The sequence below is a fragment of the Rhinopithecus roxellana genome, chromosome 7, assembly GCF_007565055.1.
Source record: "Rhinopithecus roxellana isolate Shanxi Qingling chromosome 7, ASM756505v1, whole genome shotgun sequence".
NCBI lineage: Eukaryota > Metazoa > Chordata > Mammalia > Primates > Cercopithecidae > Rhinopithecus > Rhinopithecus roxellana.
The window spans coordinates 118,554,342-118,572,952 of record NC_044555.1 but is presented as its reverse complement, the minus strand read 5'-3'; the positions used below and the strand labels follow the sequence as shown (position 1 = coordinate 118,572,952).

The window sequence follows — 18,611 nt, the reverse complement described above, 5'->3', positions numbered from 1 at the left end:
AGCAAGTTATCATCCGTTCTATTTATCTGGAATTCCTATGCCACCTTTGTCGGGCTGCAGGAATTATTGGAGCACACCAGCTTTTTACCCTTCAACTAGCTTTTTGGATTTTAGGCTTCCTGACACTTTACGCTTATTGAGTATATGCTTTCAAATAGAATTTGAGTCATATTTCTCTTTCTGCCTAGTTTCTCCAAAATTTGTAAACTATCTATGAATATTCTTAATTCATAGCAACGTGTTTGTTTACGTGCAGTCAAGCAGATTCACTAGGGTCGCTCAGGGAGAGAAAACCCAGAAACCTGGCCTGCCAGCAAAAGGGTAAGAATTTCTTACCTGTCAGTCTCTGGCCTCTTTCTCTCTGTGCAAACTGGTTAATCTCCTCTGTGAAGTTTTTAATTAATTGGTTTAATAATAATAAGAGCTTAAATCAAATATTTTGTCAGAAAAGTAGAAAGTGTAATGTCTTTTAGTTCATGTGACTTTAGCAATCCTTAAAAAATAAAGATGGTTTTCAAGATTCTTGGTAAAATATAAATGTCTTCAAAATGTAAACATGTGGTCTGAATTATGTTCAAATATTAGGTTTGCTAAATGCTTTAAGATCATAAACTGCGTCTTTGGCTTTTGAAAATTGTTTAACTTGCCTGCTTTCCAGCTAGGTAAGGCCTGGGGACATGTGAAGTTAGCCACGCACCTAGCTATGCTGGAAATAGTCAAACCTTATCAGAACATAACTTACCCAGTCTTAGATTATAATTCGCTATTATAACATGCGATTAAGACTACTAGAAACAGTTTTACATGAGAGGTGTGTAAGAACAGTAGAATGTGTGGGTTTTTTTTTTTTTTTTAAGTTATAAAAGGTTTTTGCTTCTTTAAAATTTCTGAGTCATCATTTTGGCAAAATAAATAATTTATGGTAATCTGGAATTCCAAAATCAAACTTCAGTTTCAAAATTGTCTTTCCTAATGCCTGACTTTCTGGATGAATCATAGGGCCCCTGAAAACATCCAGAAAAGAGGTAAACAGGATTATTTGACATGTTTAGATACACAGGATTGCCAAAATGATGTTCAATCTTCTTTAGGCTATATTTTTGTGAATAATACTAATATATATTCCTAAATTGTATGGGATTTCTAAAATTCTAATGTCTAAGTATATGCTATAAATTATAATTATGGTTATTATGTTAAGTTATTGTAACCCACAAAATTAACCAAATTTTCTTGTCAGTGCTATGTGCTTAATTTGGAAAAACAACTGGTATCCAAGAGGATATAAGTCTAATGTTAATTAAGCATGGAGACTCATGGAGAACGAGGATGGCCACCTTGTCCACCCTGAGTTCTTAAAGCTTTTGTTAAAAAAGTTCTGCATTCCATGACTCATCATGGAAAAGATGTAATGATCCAAACTGAACACATTGGTGTAGTGACTTACAAATTACTAAAATAGTTTATAACCAATACTTGATCCCATATTCCTGGGAAAATAATTAAACCTTCAGATATATCTGGTCACCTGGAGGGTCATTTAAACATTGTATAAAGGGATTTCTTTCCATTGTTATTTCCAATGCATGTTTTCTGATTGTAGAAAAGCTTTCCCATGCAAGAGGCTGATGTTATAACAGTAGATTATTATGCTACAGTGTATTTTCACTAGGTAAAAAAAGCTTTTCATGGTTTGGATCTTCTGAGAACATCGGAGAAAGACTCGCTCTGCCATTTACACTACAACAAAACTTCAGGACCTTAGGTTTTGGGTTCATGGTCTCGCAACTGAGAAGGGTCCCTCCACACTTTTGGAACTGTGCACCCACTGGACCCCTTGAGGTAAAGCTAACCAGGGAAATTTCTCCCAAGAAGAAGATGATATCTTTGATGTGAACAGCTTTTCCCAGGTTCACAGATCAAGACTTCTACTGTCGTGAAACTCTTATCTTTCAAGGTTTTTTCTTGCTTATGCCTCTATGAACAATAGAAGTGGAAAGGGGATCTGTTGTATGCACTTATGGGGTATACTTTTATTTGTGAAGGAGTTTGCAGCCACCCTTATACATGGATAACCTTATACTTTGATAGATAAAGTCCCATTGTAGGTAAGAAACTTTAATGATACATGCGTTGCCTCATAATCGGTCAAAAAACAAAACATTGGTTTACTCCTCTTAACCCACATCATGGGTTAAAAAGAACATTGCCAGAAGGCCTTCACTCTTCTAAAAGTGCATCATTTGTTAGGTCCTTTCTCCATGGTTTAGAATAAAAGAAGCAATGATTAGAAATGTATCCCTCATGATAGGTTCTATAGGAAATTCTACTGTAAAGGCTACAGTTACACAACAGACTTTAGATTCTCTTGTGAAAGTTATACTAAATAATAGAATTAGCTAAACAGAAAAGTACCTGTGCAGCTGCTGGCACTTGTGGCCTATGGAGAAATACATCAAATGAAGATTATAGAAATTCAGTGGTAGAGGATTGATGAAAAAATTGCTTAGCCAAGTGAGTAAACTCTTTATCTAGCTCATTCCTTGATCTATTTAATTTTAGGAGGTTTGGTTTATGGGAACCTTGAGTAAGGAGAATACTCCAAACTCTTGGTATTTTCCTCACAATAGTCATAATAATAGTCTCTCTGATGCGTTGTATTCTCTCAAAGGTTTTAAATGCTTGCACGCAGCCATTTCCAGAATGTCAAATGGTCTCTCTGCAACTGGAATGACAAGAGCTAAAAGAAATGTGCAACCAAGATGGCCGAATAGGAACAGCTCCAGTCTCCAACTCCTGGTGCGAGCGACACAGAAGACTGGGGATTTCTGCATTTTCAACTGAGGTACTGGGGTCATCTCACTGGGGAGTCCCGGACAATCGGTGCTGGTCAGCTGCTGCAGCCCGACCAGCCAGAGCTGAAGCAGGGCAAGGCATTGCCTCACCTGGGAAGCGCAAGGGGGAAGGGAATCCCTTTTCCTAGCCAGGCGAACTGAGACACACAACACCTGGAAAATCGGGTAATTCCCACCCCAATACTGCGCTTTAAGCAAATGGGCACACCAGGAGATTATACCCACACCTGACCGGGAGGGTCCCACGGCCACGGAGCCTCCCTCATTGCTAGCACAGCAGTCTGCAATCTAACCGCAAGGCAGCAGCGAGACTGGGGGAGGGGCGCCCACCATTGCTGAGGCTTAAGTAGGTAAACAAAGCCGCTGGGAAGCTCGAACTGGGTGGAGCTCACAGCAGCTCAAGGAAACCTGCCTGTCTCTGTAGACTCCACCTCTGGGGACAGGGCACAGCTAAAAAAACAACAGGGAAAGCAGCACAGGCCTGTGCAGACCCGAATGACTCTGTCTGACAGCTTTGAAGAGAGCAGTGGATCTCCGAACACGGAGGTTGAGATCTGAGAACGGACACACTGCCTGCTCAAGTGGGTCCCTGACCCCTGAGTAGCCTAACTGGGAGACATCCCCCACTAGGGGCAGTCTGACACCCGACACCTCACAGGGTGGAGTACACCCCTGAGAGGAAGCTTCCAAAGTAAGAATCAGACAGGTACACTCGCTGTTCAGCAATATTCTATCTTCTGCAACCTCTGCTGCTGATACCCAGGCAAACAGGGTCTGGAGTGGACCTCAAGCAATCTCCAACAGACCTACAGCTGAGGGTCCTGACTATTAGAAGGAAAACTATCAAACAGGAAGAACACCTATACCAAAACCCCATCAGTACGTCACCATCATCAAAGACCAGAGGCAGATAAAACCACAAAGATGGGGAAGAAGCAGGGCAGAAAAGCTGGAAATTCAAAAAATAAGAGCGCATCTCCCCCTGCAAAGGAGTGCAGCTCATCGCCAGCAACGGATCAAAGCTGGTCAGAGAATGACTTTGACGAGATGAGAGAAGAAGGCTTCAGTCCATCAAACTTCTCAGAGCTAAAGGAGGAATTACGTACCCAGCACAAAGAAACTAAAAACCTTGAAAAAAGAGTGGAAGAATTGATAGCTAGAATAATTAATGCAGAGAAGGTCATAAATGAAATGACAGAAATGAAAACCATGACACGAGAAGTACGTGACAAATCCACAAGCTTCAGTAACCGACTCGATCAACTGGAAGAAAGAGTATCAGCGATTGAGGATCAAATGAATGAAATGAAGCGAGAAGAGAAACCAAAAGAAAAAAGAAGAAAAAGAAATGAACAAAGCCTGCAAGAAGTATGGGATTATGTAAAAAGACCAAATCTACGTCTGATTGGGGTGCCTGAAAGTGAGGGGGAAAATGGAACCAAGTTGGAAAACACTCTTCAGGATATCATCCAGGAGAACTTCCCCAACCTAGTAGGGGAGGCCAACATTCAAATTCAGGAAATACAGAGAACGCCACAAAGATACTCCTCGAGAAGAGCAACTCCAAGACACATAATTGCCAGATTCACCAAAGTTGAAATGAAGGAAAAAATCTTAAGGGCAGCCAGAGAGAAAGGTTGGGTTACCCACAAAGGGAAGCCCATTAGACTAACAGCAGATCTCTCAGCAGAAACTCTACAAGCCAGAAGAGAGTGGGGGCCAATATTCAACATTCTTAAAGAAAAGAATTTTAAACCCAGAATTTCATATCCAGCCAAACTAAGTTTCATCACTGAAGGAGAAATAAAATCCTTTACAGATAAGCAAATGCTTAGAGATTTTGTCACCACCAGGCCTGCCTTACAAGAGACCCTGAAGGAAGCCCTAAACATGGAAAGGAACAACCGGTACCAGCCATTGCAAAAACATGCCAAAATGTAAAGACCATCGAGGCTAGGAAGAAACTGCATCAACTAACGAGCAAAATAACCAGTTAATATCATAATGGCAGGATCAAGTTCACACATAACAATATTAACCTTAAATGTTAATGGACTAAATGCTCCAATTAAAAGACACAGACTGGCAAACTGGATAAAGAGTCAAGACCCATCAGTCTGCTGTATTCAGGAGACCCATCTCACATGCAGAGACATACATAGGCTCAAAATAAAGGGATGGAGGAAGATCTACCAAGCAAATGGAGAACAAAAAAAAGCAGGGGTTGCAATCCTAGTTTCTGATAAAATAGACTTTAAACCATCAAAGATCAAAAGAGACAAAGAAGGCCATTACATAATGGTAAAGGGATCAATTCAACAGGAAGAGCTAACTCTCCTAAATATATATGCACCCAATACAGGAGCACCCAAGTTCATAAAGCAAGTCCTTAGAGACTTACAAAGAGACTTAGACTCCCATACAATAATAATGGGAGACTTCAACACTCCACTGTCAACATTAGACAGATCAACGAGACAGAAAGTTAACAAGGATATCCAGGAATTGAACTCATCTCTGCACCAAGCGGACCTAATAGACATCTATAGAACTCTCCACCCCAAATCAACAGAATATACATTCTTCTCAGCACCACATCGCACTTATTCCAAAATTGACCACATAATTGGAAGTAAAGCACTCCTTAGCAAATGTAAAAGAACAGAAATTATAACAAACTGTCTCTCAGACCACAGTGCAATCAAACTAGAACTCAGGACTAAGAAACTCAATCAAAACCGCTCAACTACATGGAAACTGAACAACCTGCTCCTGAATGACTACTGGGTACATAACGAAATGAAGGCAGAAATAAAGATGTTCTTTGAAACCAATGAGAACAAAGATACAACATACCAGAATCTCTGGGACACATTTAAAGCAGTGTGTAGAGGGAAATTGATAGCACTAAATGCCCACAAGAGAAAGCTGGAAAGATCTAAAATTGACACTCTAACATCACAATTAAAAGAACTAGAGAGGCAAGAGCAAACACATTCAAAAGCTAGCAGAAGGCAAGAAATAACTAAGATCAGAGCAGAACTGAAGGAGATAGAGACACAAAAAACCCTCCAAAAAATCACTGAATCCAGGAGTTGGTTTTTTGAAAAGATCAACAAAATTGACAGACCGCTAGCAAGACTAATAAAGAAGAAAAGAGAGAGGAATCAAATAGATGCAATAAAAAATGATAAAGGGGATATCACCACGGACCCCACAGAAATACAAACTACCATCAGAGAATACTATAAACACCTCTACGCAAATCAACTAGAAAATCTAGAAGAAATGGATAATTTCCTGGACACTTACACTCTCCCAAGACTAAACCAGGAAGAAGTTGAATCGCTGAATAGACCAATAGCAGGCTCTGAAATTGAGGCAATAATTAATAGCCTACCCACCAAAAAAAGTCCAGGACCAGATGGATTCACAGCTGAATTCTACCAGAGGTACAAGGAGGAGCTGGTACCATTCCTTCTGAAACTATTCCAATCAATAGAAAAAGAGGGAATCCTCCCGAACTCATTTTATGAGGCCAACATCATCCTGATACCAAAGCCTGGCAGAGACACAACAAAAAAAGAGAATTTTAGACCAATATCCCTGATGAACATCGATGCAAAAATCCTCAATAAAATACTGGCAAACCGGATTCAGCAGCACATCAAAAAGCTTATCCATGATCAAGTGGGCTTCATCCCTGGGATGCAAGGCTGGTTCAACATTCGCAAATCAATAAACGTAATCCAGCATATAAACAGAACCAAAGTCAAGAACCACATGATTATCTCAATAGATGCAGAAAAGGCTTTTGACAAAATTCAACAGCCCTTCATGCTAAAAACGCTCCATAAATTCGGCATGGATGGAACGTACCTCAAAATAATAAGAGCTATTTATGACAAACCCACAGCCAATATCATACTGAATGGGCAAAAACTGGAAAAATTCCCTTTGAAAACTGGCACAAGACAGGGATGCCCTCTCTCACCACTCCTATTCAACATAGTCTTGGAAGTTCTGGCTAGGGCAATCAGGCAAGAGAAAGAAATAAAGGGTACCCAGTTAGGAAAAGAAGAAGTCAAATTGTCCCTGTTTGCAGATGACATGATTGTATATTTAGAAAACCCCATCGTCTCAGCCCAAAATCTCCTTAAGCTGATAAGCAACTTCAGCAAAGTCTCAGGATACAAAATCAATGTGCAAAAATCACAAGCATTCTTATACACCAGTAACAGACAAACAGAGAGCCAAATCAGGAATGAACTTCCATTCACAATTGCTTCAAAGAGAATAAAATACCTAGGAATCCAACTTACAAGGGATGTTAAGGACCTCTTCAAGGAGAACTACAAACCACTGCTCAGTGAAATAAAAGAGGACACAAACAAATGGAAGAACATACCATGCTCATGGATAGGAAGAATCAATATCGTGAAAATGGCCATACTGCCCAAGGTTATTTATAGATTCAATGCCATCCCCATCAAGCTACCAATGAGTTTCTTCACAGAACTGGAAAAAACGGCTTTAAAGTTCATATGGAACCAAAAAAGAACCTGCATTGCTAAGACAATCCTAAGTCAAAAGAACAAAGCTGGAGGCATCACGCTACCTGACTTCAAACTATACTACAAGGCCACAGTAACCAAAACAGCGTGGTACTGGTACCAAAACAGAAATATAGACCAATGGAACAGAACAGAGTCCGCAGAAATAATACCACACATCTACAGCCATCTGATCTTTGACAAACCTGAGAGAAACAAGAAATGGGGAAAGGACTCCCTATTGAATAAATGGTGCTGGGGAAATTGGCTAGCCATAAGTAGAAAGCTGAAACTGGATCCTTTCCTTACTCCTTATATGAAAATTAATTCAAGATGGATTAGAGACTTAAATGTTAGACCTAATACCATAAAAACCCTAGAAGAAAATCTAGGTAGTACCATTCAGGACATAGGCATGGGCAAGGACTTCATGTCTAAAACACCAAAAGCAACGGCAGCAAAAGCCAAAATTGACAAATAGGATCTAATTAAACTAAAGAGCTTCTGCACAGCAAAAGAAACTACCATCAGAGTGAACAGGCAACCTACAGAATGGGAGAAAATTTTTGCAGTCTACTCATCTGACAAAGGGCTAATATCCGGAATCTACAAAGAACTCAAACAAATTTACAAGAAAAAAACAAACAACCCCATCAAAAAGTGGGCAAAGGATATGAACAGACATTTCTCAAAAGAAGACATTCATACAGCCAACAGACACATGAGAAAATGCTCATCATCACTGGCCATCAGAGAAATGCAAATCAAAACCACAATGAGATGCCATCTCACACCAGTTAGAATGGCAATCATTAAAAAGTCAGGAAACGGCCGGGCGCGGTGGCTCAAGCCTGTAATCCCAGCGCTTTGGGAGGCCGAGACGGGCGGATCACGAGGTCAGAAGATCGAGACCATCCTGGCTAACATGGTGAAACCCCGTCTCTACTAAAAAATACAAAAAACTAGCCGGGTGAAGTGGCGGGCGCCTGTAGTCCCAGCTACTCGGGAGGCTGAGGCAGGAGAATGGCGTAAACCCGGGAGGCGGAGCTTGCAGTGAGCTGAGATCCGGCCACTGCACTCCAGCCCGGGCGACAGAGCGAGACTCCGTCTCAAAAAAAAAAAAAAAAAAAAAAAAAAAAAAAAAAAAAAAAAAAAAAGTCAGGAAACAACAGGTGCTGGAGAGGATGTGGAGAAATAGGAACACTTTTACACTGTTGGTGGGATTGTAAACTAGTTCAACCATTATGGAAAACAGTATGGCGATTCCTCAAGGATCTAGAACCAGATGTACCATATGACCCAGCCATCCCACTACTGGGTATATACCCAAAGGATTATAAATCATGCTGGTATAAAGACATATGCACACGTATGTTTATTGCGGCACTATTCACAATAGCAAAGACTTGGAATCAACCCAAATGTCCATCTGTGACAGACTGGATTAAGAAAATGTGGCACATATACACCATGGAATATTATGCAGCCATAAAAAAGGATGAGTTTGCGTCCTTTGTAGGGACATGGATGCAGCTGGAAACCATCATTCTTAGCAAACTATCACAAGAACAGAAAACCAAACACCGCATGTTCTCACTCATAGGTGGGAACTGAACAATGAGATCACTTGGACTCGGGAAGGGGAACATCACACACCGGGGCCTATCATGGGGAGGGGGGAGGGGGAAGGGATTGCATTGGGAGTTATACCTGATATAAATGATGAATTGAGGGGTGCTGACGAGTTGATGGGTGCAGCACACCAACATGACACAAGTATACATATGTAACAAACCTGCACGTTATGCACATGTACCCTAGAACTTAAAGTATAATAAAAAAAAAAAAAAAAAAAAGTCAAATTCTACCAGAGATACAAAGAGGAGCTGCTACCATTCCTTCTGAAACTATTCCAATCAATAGAAAAAGAGGGAATCCTCCCTAACTCATTTTATGAGGCCAGCATCGTCCTGATACCAAAGCCTGGCAGAGGCACAACAAAAAAGAAGAGAATTTTAGACCAATATCCCTGATGAACATTGATGCAAAAATCCTCAATAAAAGAAATTTCATTAATAAAAATCTACTTATTAATTAATTAATTTATTATTATTATTATTTTATTAATAAATTTATTAATTTCATTAAAAAAAAGAAATGTGCAGCCATGAGGACACTGTAACCTATAAATGATGCACTGAGACTGGAAATCCAAAATGATGGCAACTGAGAGTGGCGCTAAGGCCCTAAGTTTTGGTCACATGCTCACCTAAGTGAGAACCTGACCAAAAAGGGAGAATGCTTTTAAGCAAAATTCTGGGAGTCCATCGTTTTGAATTAAGTTCATGCACTAGGCCCCAACAAATCAAACCAAACCAAAATAGAGTCACTCGTGCTATGATTTGTGCTAAGGAAACACATAGATTCTAGAACAGACCAGGTTTTGTTTTTTCTCCTGCAAATCTCTGTAACAAACATTTCTGACAGCATAGGTATCCACCCCCTGAAGTTCCCATTAAATATTTTAACCTAATTCATTTCCTCTCACCTAGAGACCATCAAGCTTCAGATGAGGTGAAGACACCACCCCTGGTCATCAAGAAGCTGCCCTGCCTCAACTAGATACAGCAGGACGAGTTCTGTGATCCCCAATAGGTAGGGACTACGCTCCAAGCCAGCATGAAGCAGTTACAGAAAAAGGACCATTAGTCCCTCTTCCTCCCATAAAGATTTATGGGGATCATATCTCTCTGGGGGAGATGAGGCAGGAAAATAGATAGGGTCTGGAGGCAGGGAACATAAGGCCAGTTCACACTTCAGTTATAACAGGAAATATCCTCTCCATAGGGCATATGCTGTAAATGACTTTGTAACTTCACTTCATGCTCTTCATTTACATAGGGCATTCCCCAAGTAGAGGGCATTTAAACTCATAAAAACTCTGTAACAGGGTCTTTAAGCCCCTATGCTCAGGTCTGCTCCCACATTGTGGAGTGTAATTTCATTTTCAATATATCTCTTCATCCCTTCTTCGCCTTATTTGTGCATTTTGTCCAATTCTTTGTTCAAGATGCCAAGAACCTGGACACCCGCCACCGTTAACACCAGGGATGCAAGGTTGGTTCAACATATACAAATCAATAAATGTGATTCATCACATAAACAGAACTAAAGACAAAAACCACATGATTACCTCAATAGATGCAGAAAAGGCTTTTGATAAAATTCAACATTCCTTCATGTTAAAAACTCTCAGTAAGTTGGGTATTGAAGGAACACACCTCAAAATATTATACTAATAGCCATCTATGTCAAACCCATAGCCAACATCATACTTGAATGGACAAAGGCTGGAAGCATTCCCCTTGAAAATTGGCACAAGACAAGAATGCGCTCTCTCACCACTCTTATTCAATACAGTATTGGAAGTCCTGGACAGAGCAGTCAGGCAAGAAAAAGAAATAAGGGGCATCCAAATAGGAAGAGAAGAAGTAAAACTATCCCTGTTGGCAGAAAACAGGATTCTATACCGAGAAATCCCCGTGGTCTTCAGCTGATAAACAATTTCAGCAAAGTTTCAAGATACAAAATCAACATACAAAAATCACTAGTATTCTTATACAGCAAAAAAAAAAAAAAAAAAAAAAAAAAAACCGAGCTGAGAGCCAAATCAGGAAGGCAATTCCATTCACAATTGCCACAAAAAGAATAACATATCTAGGAATACAGCTAACCAGGGAGGTGAAAAATCTCTACAAGGAGAATTACAAAACACTGCTGAAAGAAATCAGAGATAACACAAACAAATGGCTAAACATTCCATGGTCATGGACAGGAGGAATCAATGTCATTAAAATGACCATATCACCCAAAGCAATTTACAGATTCAATGCTATTCCTATCAAATTACCAACATTCTTCACAGAACTAGAAAAAAAACTATTTAAAAATTCATATGGAACAACAACAACAAAAAAAGCCTGAGTAACCAAGGCAATCCTAACCAAAAAAAAAAAAAAAAAAAGCTGGAGGCATCACATTACCCGATTTCAAACTATACTACAGGGCTACAGTAACCAAAACAACATGGTACTGGTACAGAAACAGGCACATAGACCAATGGAACAGAATAGAGAGTCAGAAATAAGGCTGCACACCTATAACTATCTGATCTTTGACAAAGCTGACAGAAACAAGAAATGGGGAAAGATTCTCTATTCAATAAATGGTGCTACTCATATGCAGGAAATTGAAGCTGGACCCCTTCCTTACACCATATACAAAAATCAAGTCCAGATGGATTAAAGACTTAAATATAAAACCTAAAACTATAAAATCCTGGAAGACAACCTAGGCACTACCATCCTGGGCACAGGAATGGACAAAGATTTCATGACAAAAATGTCAAAAACAATTGCAACAAAAGCAAAAATTGACAAATGGGATCTAATTAAACTTAAGAACTTCTGCACAGCAAAAGAAACTATCAACAGAGTAAAAAGACAACTTACAGAATGGGGGAGAATATTTTGGAAACCATGCCTCTGACAAAGGCCTAATATCCAGCATCTATAAGGAACTTAAACAAATTTACAAGAGAAAAACAAACAACCCCATTAAAACATAGGCAAAGGACGTGAACAGACACTTTTCAAAAGAAGACATACATGCGGCCAACAAGCATATGCAAAAAAGCTCAACATCACTGATCATTAGAGAAATGCAAATCAAAATTACAATGAGATGCTATCTCACACCCCAGTCAGAATGGCTATTATTAAGAAGTCAAAAAAATAACAGATGCTGACGAGGTTGTGGAGAAAAGGGAACACTGACACACTGTTGGTGCAAGTGTAAATTAGTTCAACCATTGTGGAAAGCAGTATAGCAATTCCTCAAAGAGCTATAAACAGAACTACCATTCAGCCCAGCAATCCCAATACTGGGTATACACCCAGAGGAATATAAATCATTTTACCTTAAAGACACATGCGTGTGAATGTTTATTGCAGCACTATTCACAATAGCAAAGACATGGAATCAACCTAAATGCCCATCAATGTCAGACTGGATAAAGAAAATATGGTACTTACACACCATAGAATACTATGCAGCCATAGAAAAGAATGCAGTTGTGTCTTTTGCGGGAACATGGATGGAGCTGGAGGGTATTATCCTTAGCAAACTAATGCATTAACAGAAAACTAAATATTGCATATTGTCACTTTTATGTGAGAGCTAAATGATAAGAACTCATGAACACAAAGAAGGAACAACAGACACTGGAGTCTACTTGAGGGTGGAGGTTAGGAGGAGGGAGAAGAGCAGAAAAAATAACTATTGGGTACTAGGTTTTACACCTGGGTGATGAAATAATCTGTACAACAAACCCCTGTGAAATGAGTTTACCTATATAATAAACCTGCACATGTACTTCTGAACCTAAAACAAAAGTTTAAAATAAAGATTTTCACAGAAGCTTCCCAGGGACTGAAATTGCTAGGGGAGCTTTCAGAACTCTTGGCCTGACGTAAGTGAGGCAATTTCCAGTGTCCTCTCCCCATTTTGTTCTACACCTCATCCTTCACTTTCACAGTCCATCCTTGGTACTCAAGGTCTTTTCTGATTTCTCATCAAAGTTAACCAGTCTTCCCAGGCATGGTGGCATGTGCCTACAGTCCCAGCTACTTGGTAAACTGAGGTGGGAAGATACCTTGAGCCCAGGAGTTCAAGGCCAGCCTGGGCAACATAGTGAGATCCTATCTCTAAAATAAATAAATAAATGAGTAAAAAATTTACCAGTCTCTAGGATGAGATAAACCAATCTATGCTAAGGTATTAACGCCTGAGAATACAGTATTCCAAAAAGTGGTTGCACTAGAATAGGATAATCGAAAAAGCACATGGAGTACATACAAAGGGAATTTGGGGAATATTATTATAGGGCCACTAATACCATTCATTAGGGCTCTGCCCTAATGGAAACACTCCCACTTTGGGGATTAGGCTTCAATATATGAATTTGGGGGGACACTAACATTCAGACCATAGTACCTTTTATCAGCTATGTAGTTTGCAAGTATTTTCTCCCATTCTGTGGGTAGCCTTTTCATTTTGTTGATTATTTAGTTCATGATTGGGAAGACTTTTAGTTTGATATGATTTTACTTGTTCATTTTTTAAGCGGTTTAATTTTTTAATGCAGAATTTAAAACTATGAAACAACATGGTAAGAAAAAATATTGAGCCATCTCACTCCAAAACCACGGTTTAACCACAGTTCACATCTGCATGGAGGAAGAGAAAAAAAAAAAAAATCTGGTTCCTTATAACTCTCACCAAAGGTGGCAGATGTCAATTCCATGTGAATTGAACACTGACTAAACACTAAAGGATAATCTGTGTGAGAGAATGAGTTTGTATTAGACCCTTGCTATCTCATTATAATATACATGTTAATATTGAGATCATTTTCTCAAAATTTACACGAAGTATCCTGATGTGAGTCTATCCTCTACTTATTTTCCCTCAGTTGTGTTTCATTACTTTACTTTCTAGTCCATATTTGGAGCAGTCATTACGTTCTTCCCATTTAACCTTCTCTGTGGGTGCTGCCTAGCCCTGAAGGAAAAGCCTCCCTATAAAAACCCACTAGCCTGCTTTCAAATTCATGCCTTCTTATTTTCCCTCAGTTTTAGGTGTTTTCTTTTTGTTTGTTTTTCACTTTTGGAATAAATTTAGATTTGCAGAAAATTTGCAGAGATAGTACAGAGAATTCTCATATATTCCCATCCAGTTTTCACCAAGGTTAACACATTACATTATCCTGGTACATTTTCTTTCTTTCTTTCTTTCTTCTTCTTCTTTTTTTTTTTTTTTTTTTTTTTTTGGAGAAAGAGTATCACTCTGTCGCCCAGGCTGGAGTGCAGTGGTGCGATCTCAGATTACCACAATCTCTGCCTCCTGCGTTCAAGCGATTCTCCTGCCTCAGCCTCCCAAGTAGCTGGGATTACAGGCGTGTGCCACCACGCCCAGCTAATTTTTGCATTTTTAGTAGAGATGGGGTTTCACCATTTTGGTCAGGCTGGTCTTGAATTCCTGACCTCAGGTGATCTGCCAGCCTCCCAAAGTGCTGGGATTACAAGCATGAGCCACTACACCCGGCCTATCCTGGTATCCTTGGTTTTCTTTTCAAAACCAAGAAACTAACACTGACACATTGCCATTATCTAAACTCCAAACTTAGATTTCACTAGTTTTTCCACTAATGTCCTTTTTCTATTGCAGGATCCAATCTAGGATACTGCATTGTGCTTAGCTGGCCTTCCTTTTAATCAGCAATAGACAACCAGAAGTTTAAGGGCAACCCATCTCTTGTTCAGGATATCCCTTGTTAGAGAAAGGCTGTTCTTACTTTTTACAAAACCATAAAGAGCATTAAAACTGGGAAGTCTGCCTAGTATGTTTGCTGGTTCTGAGGACATCATTGCTCCACTGGTTCTTCTTCCACCCAACTCTTGAGATCCTGCCTCAGCAACTTTCTCCAACATTTAATGTGGCTTCTTCCATCCAAGAGTGGTTTCCTGCAATTTTTACATCCATGCTTAGGGGAAATTAGAAACAATGCATAATCTCCAACAATCATTTAATGATTCCAGTGATGTTTCACCTCTGCAGCCTCTTCTTTTCTAAAGAAAACCGTGGTCCTCTCTGGCTCTTCTCATGTTCGGTCTCCTGATCAAGTTCTTTCTTTCTTTTTTCTTTTTTTCCACATCAGATGGATAATGTGCCAAGATGCCATGACAAGGTTTGAGGGAGGCACATCTCACATAAGAGCATGAAAATCCAATCATCACACTTATTAACTACAAAAGAATCTGGTCAAGTTCTTTCATCTTTTTTCAGTTATCTCCCTTTTTTCACTGCAGGTGCACTCTCCACTTAACTTGCCCACCCTAGTAATTTTAAAAGGACCCAGCTCACAAAAGGAAGAGATGTATGTCTTCTGGGGCAGGGGTGGGGGTGGTATTAGTGAAGGCATGGGATGCTATGTGGAAGTGAAGCCAAATGAAGCAGGATGTTATAATGTTCCTCTGTGTGCTCTTATGGATTAAAATCATCCCAGATTTTATTATGATACTTTCTAAGTCACATCATCTAGGACAGTTCTGGAGCAGGGGAAAAAGTAAGAGTCAGCTGTAGGGATGCATTGAAAGTTAGCTTTGGGGCCGGGTGCGGCGGCCCACGCCCGTAATTCCAAAACTTTGGGAGGCCAAGGTGGCTGGATCACTTGAGGCCAGGAAATCGAGACTAGCCTGACCAACATGGTGAAACCCCATCTTTGCTAAAAACATAAAAATTAGCTGGGCATGGTGGCAAGCGCCTATAATCCCAGCTACTTAGGAGGCTAAGGTAGGAGAATCGCTTGAACCTGGGAGGTGGAGGTTGCAGTGAGCTGAGATCGTGCCACTGCAATCCAGCCTGGGTGACAGAGCGAGACTCCGTCTAAAAAAAAAAAAAGAAAAGAAGAGAAAAGAAAGTTAGCTTTGGCCTTAATATTTGGCCAGAATCTGCTCTCACCTTTGGCCTTACCCTTTGGAAGCCCAAATGTCTACCTCAACACTACTTCTGCCATCCCAGAACTGGTGCAAGACGTGATCTTATATGTTATCATCATATATAATCAGTACCAAACTGTCGGTAATATGAACAAAGAATATAATTTAGGTTTATTTTTAATATCTAAGCATTTTCAAATGTAGGTAAGCATTCTAGATGTCAACTGGGGTGAAAACCTCCCCACATGCCTTATATGTTGAAATGTTTCAGTCATTTGAAGTATAAATATATATTGATTATGGCAGGAGTTAAATGCTACAATACTTAATGGGGATTATGAAAGTATCTAATTTTATGTACAAACATAGGAACTTACAAAAAGTTATTAATAAATAGGGAAATAGGTGAACAGTCAATACAAATATTAAGGGCCAGACATTGTGGCTTATGCCTGTAATCCCAGCACTTTGGGGGGTAAAAATGGGAAGATTGCTTGAGGCTAGGAGTTTAAGACTACAAAAATTTGTTTTAAACTTAGTCAGGTGTGGTGGCACACATCTGTAGTCCCAGCTATTTAGGAGGCTAAGGTGGGAAGACCATTTGAGCCCAGGAGTTTGAGGTTACAGTGAGCTATGATTGCACCACTGCACTCCTTCCTGAGGCATAGAGTGAGATCCTGTCTTAAAAACCAAGAATAAAATAAAATAAAATATAATATTAGGATAATATGCAGTAGCCAAATACATTTAAGACAATCATATTCTTTTTGAGCAAATACTTTTTTAAATTATAAAACAAAAATAAAAATTAGATATAATTCTAATCTTTGTAGAATTGTTTTTTGTATCAGCATTTGGAACAATAAACAAAATAACCTTTAAGAATTGTATTGGCTGGGGGCAGTGGCTCACGCCTGTAATCCCAACACTTTGGGAGGCTGAGGTTGGTGGATTACCTGGGGTCAGGAGCTCGAGACCAGCCTGGCCAACATGGCGAAACCCTGTCTCTAATAAAAATACAAAAACTAGCCTGGTGTGGTGGCACATGCCTGTGATCCCAGCTACTCGGGAGGCTGAGGCAGGAGAATTGCCTGAACCCGGGAGGCGGAAGTTGCAGTGAGCTGAGATCAAGCCATTGCACTCTGAGTGAGACTCTGTCTCAAAAAATAAATAAATAAATAACTTTATTTAATTTTCAATTGTTTAATTATAAGGCCATGAGTGTTTTAAGAAAAAGTCTTATTCGAAAATCCTTCACAGCTTATGAAGACAAAATAAAAGCTAAATGTCAACTTTTCTGCCTCCAAATTTCATGAGGAAAAAAATCCAAAATCACATGCAACAGCCATGAAAAATCATGTTTCATCCAAATATAGTAACAAAGAATGTAATGACTATAAAGACAAGAAAGTGTTAGAGACAAGTAAGGTAACCAAAGCTCATTTGATTCTCATTAAGCAAGCTTCAAAAAAACAGACTTTACAGGAATCCTTTAAGGCAATTCCTTATCGTGTTGAGTCTATGGAGTTTAAGAATCTAAACAAAACTTCTTGAAATGATGCTTATAGACTGCCAATCATTTTCAGTAGTTGAAATTGAAGGATTTTTGAAATGTGCCCAAGCTATGAATCTCAGGTACAAAATTCCTCCTAAAAATTAAGTTACTGAAAAATGTTTTGTCTGAATTATATTCTACTGTGCACAAAAATGATTAGCAATACTATTAGCTATGCTACTTTTAAAATTTTGTGCATTGTACCCTTGGAAGTGCAAAATCAACCAGAAATCCTTTTTAAAATCACAGCACAATGGATTAATGCTTTTGTTGTACTTTGCTTACAGTAGCAGTTAGCTATTGCTATGTTATTTTAAAAACCACCCAAAAACTTAGTGGTTTTAATAAAACACCATTTATTTGGCTAACAATTCTGCAGGTTGTCAGTTTAATTCGGCTCAGCTGGGCAGTTCTTCTAGTCTTAGCTGGGCTCCTTCATGCGTCTGTGGTCAACTGTAGATGAGCTAGGCAAATCCGCTCCTGGAGTTTGACTAGATGCACACATGCAATGAATGCTAAGACACAGGTGGCAATTTGTATATATATATATATATTTTTTTTTTTTTTTTTTTTTTTTTTTTTTTTTTTTGAGATGGAGTCTCACTCTGCCACTCAGGCTGGAGTGCAGTGGTGTCATCTTGACTCACTGCAACCTCTGCCTCCCGGGTTCAAGAGATTCTCCTGCCTCAGCCTCCTGAGTAGCTGGGATTACAGGCATGCACCACCACACCCAGTTAATTTTTGTATTTTCAGTAGAGGCGGGGTTTCACCATGTTGGCCAGGCTGGTCACAAACTCCCAACCTCCAGTGATCTGCCCACCTCAGCCTCCCAAAGTGCTGGGGTTACAGACGTGAGCCACCATGCCCAGCCAGTATCTTAAGAGTCTATTACATTGCTCTATTAACACATCTAGGTCCACTGTTCAAAGACAAATTTCTCTCAAAAGATTGTATAAAACATCAAGAGCTGGTTTTCTAGTTAAGTTGTAGAAGCACATTCCACTCTGCCTCTCCCACTGAATGCAGCTATAATACCTGGATAGAATGCATGGAGCATCTACTTGAGAACTCCATAAAGTATGTGGTAGCA

At 39.6% G+C, this 18,611-nt stretch overlaps 1 non-coding gene across 1 annotated transcript; it reads right to left on the bottom strand.

Moving 5' to 3' along the window:
* Positions 1-15,179: 15,179 nt before the first annotated feature.
* LOC115898920 lies at positions 15,180-15,285 on the bottom strand. Its single transcript, XR_004058570.1, has one exon. It is a non-coding gene; the product is annotated as a small nucleolar RNA U13 (small nucleolar RNA).
* Positions 15,286-18,611: the final 3,326 nt, after the last annotated feature.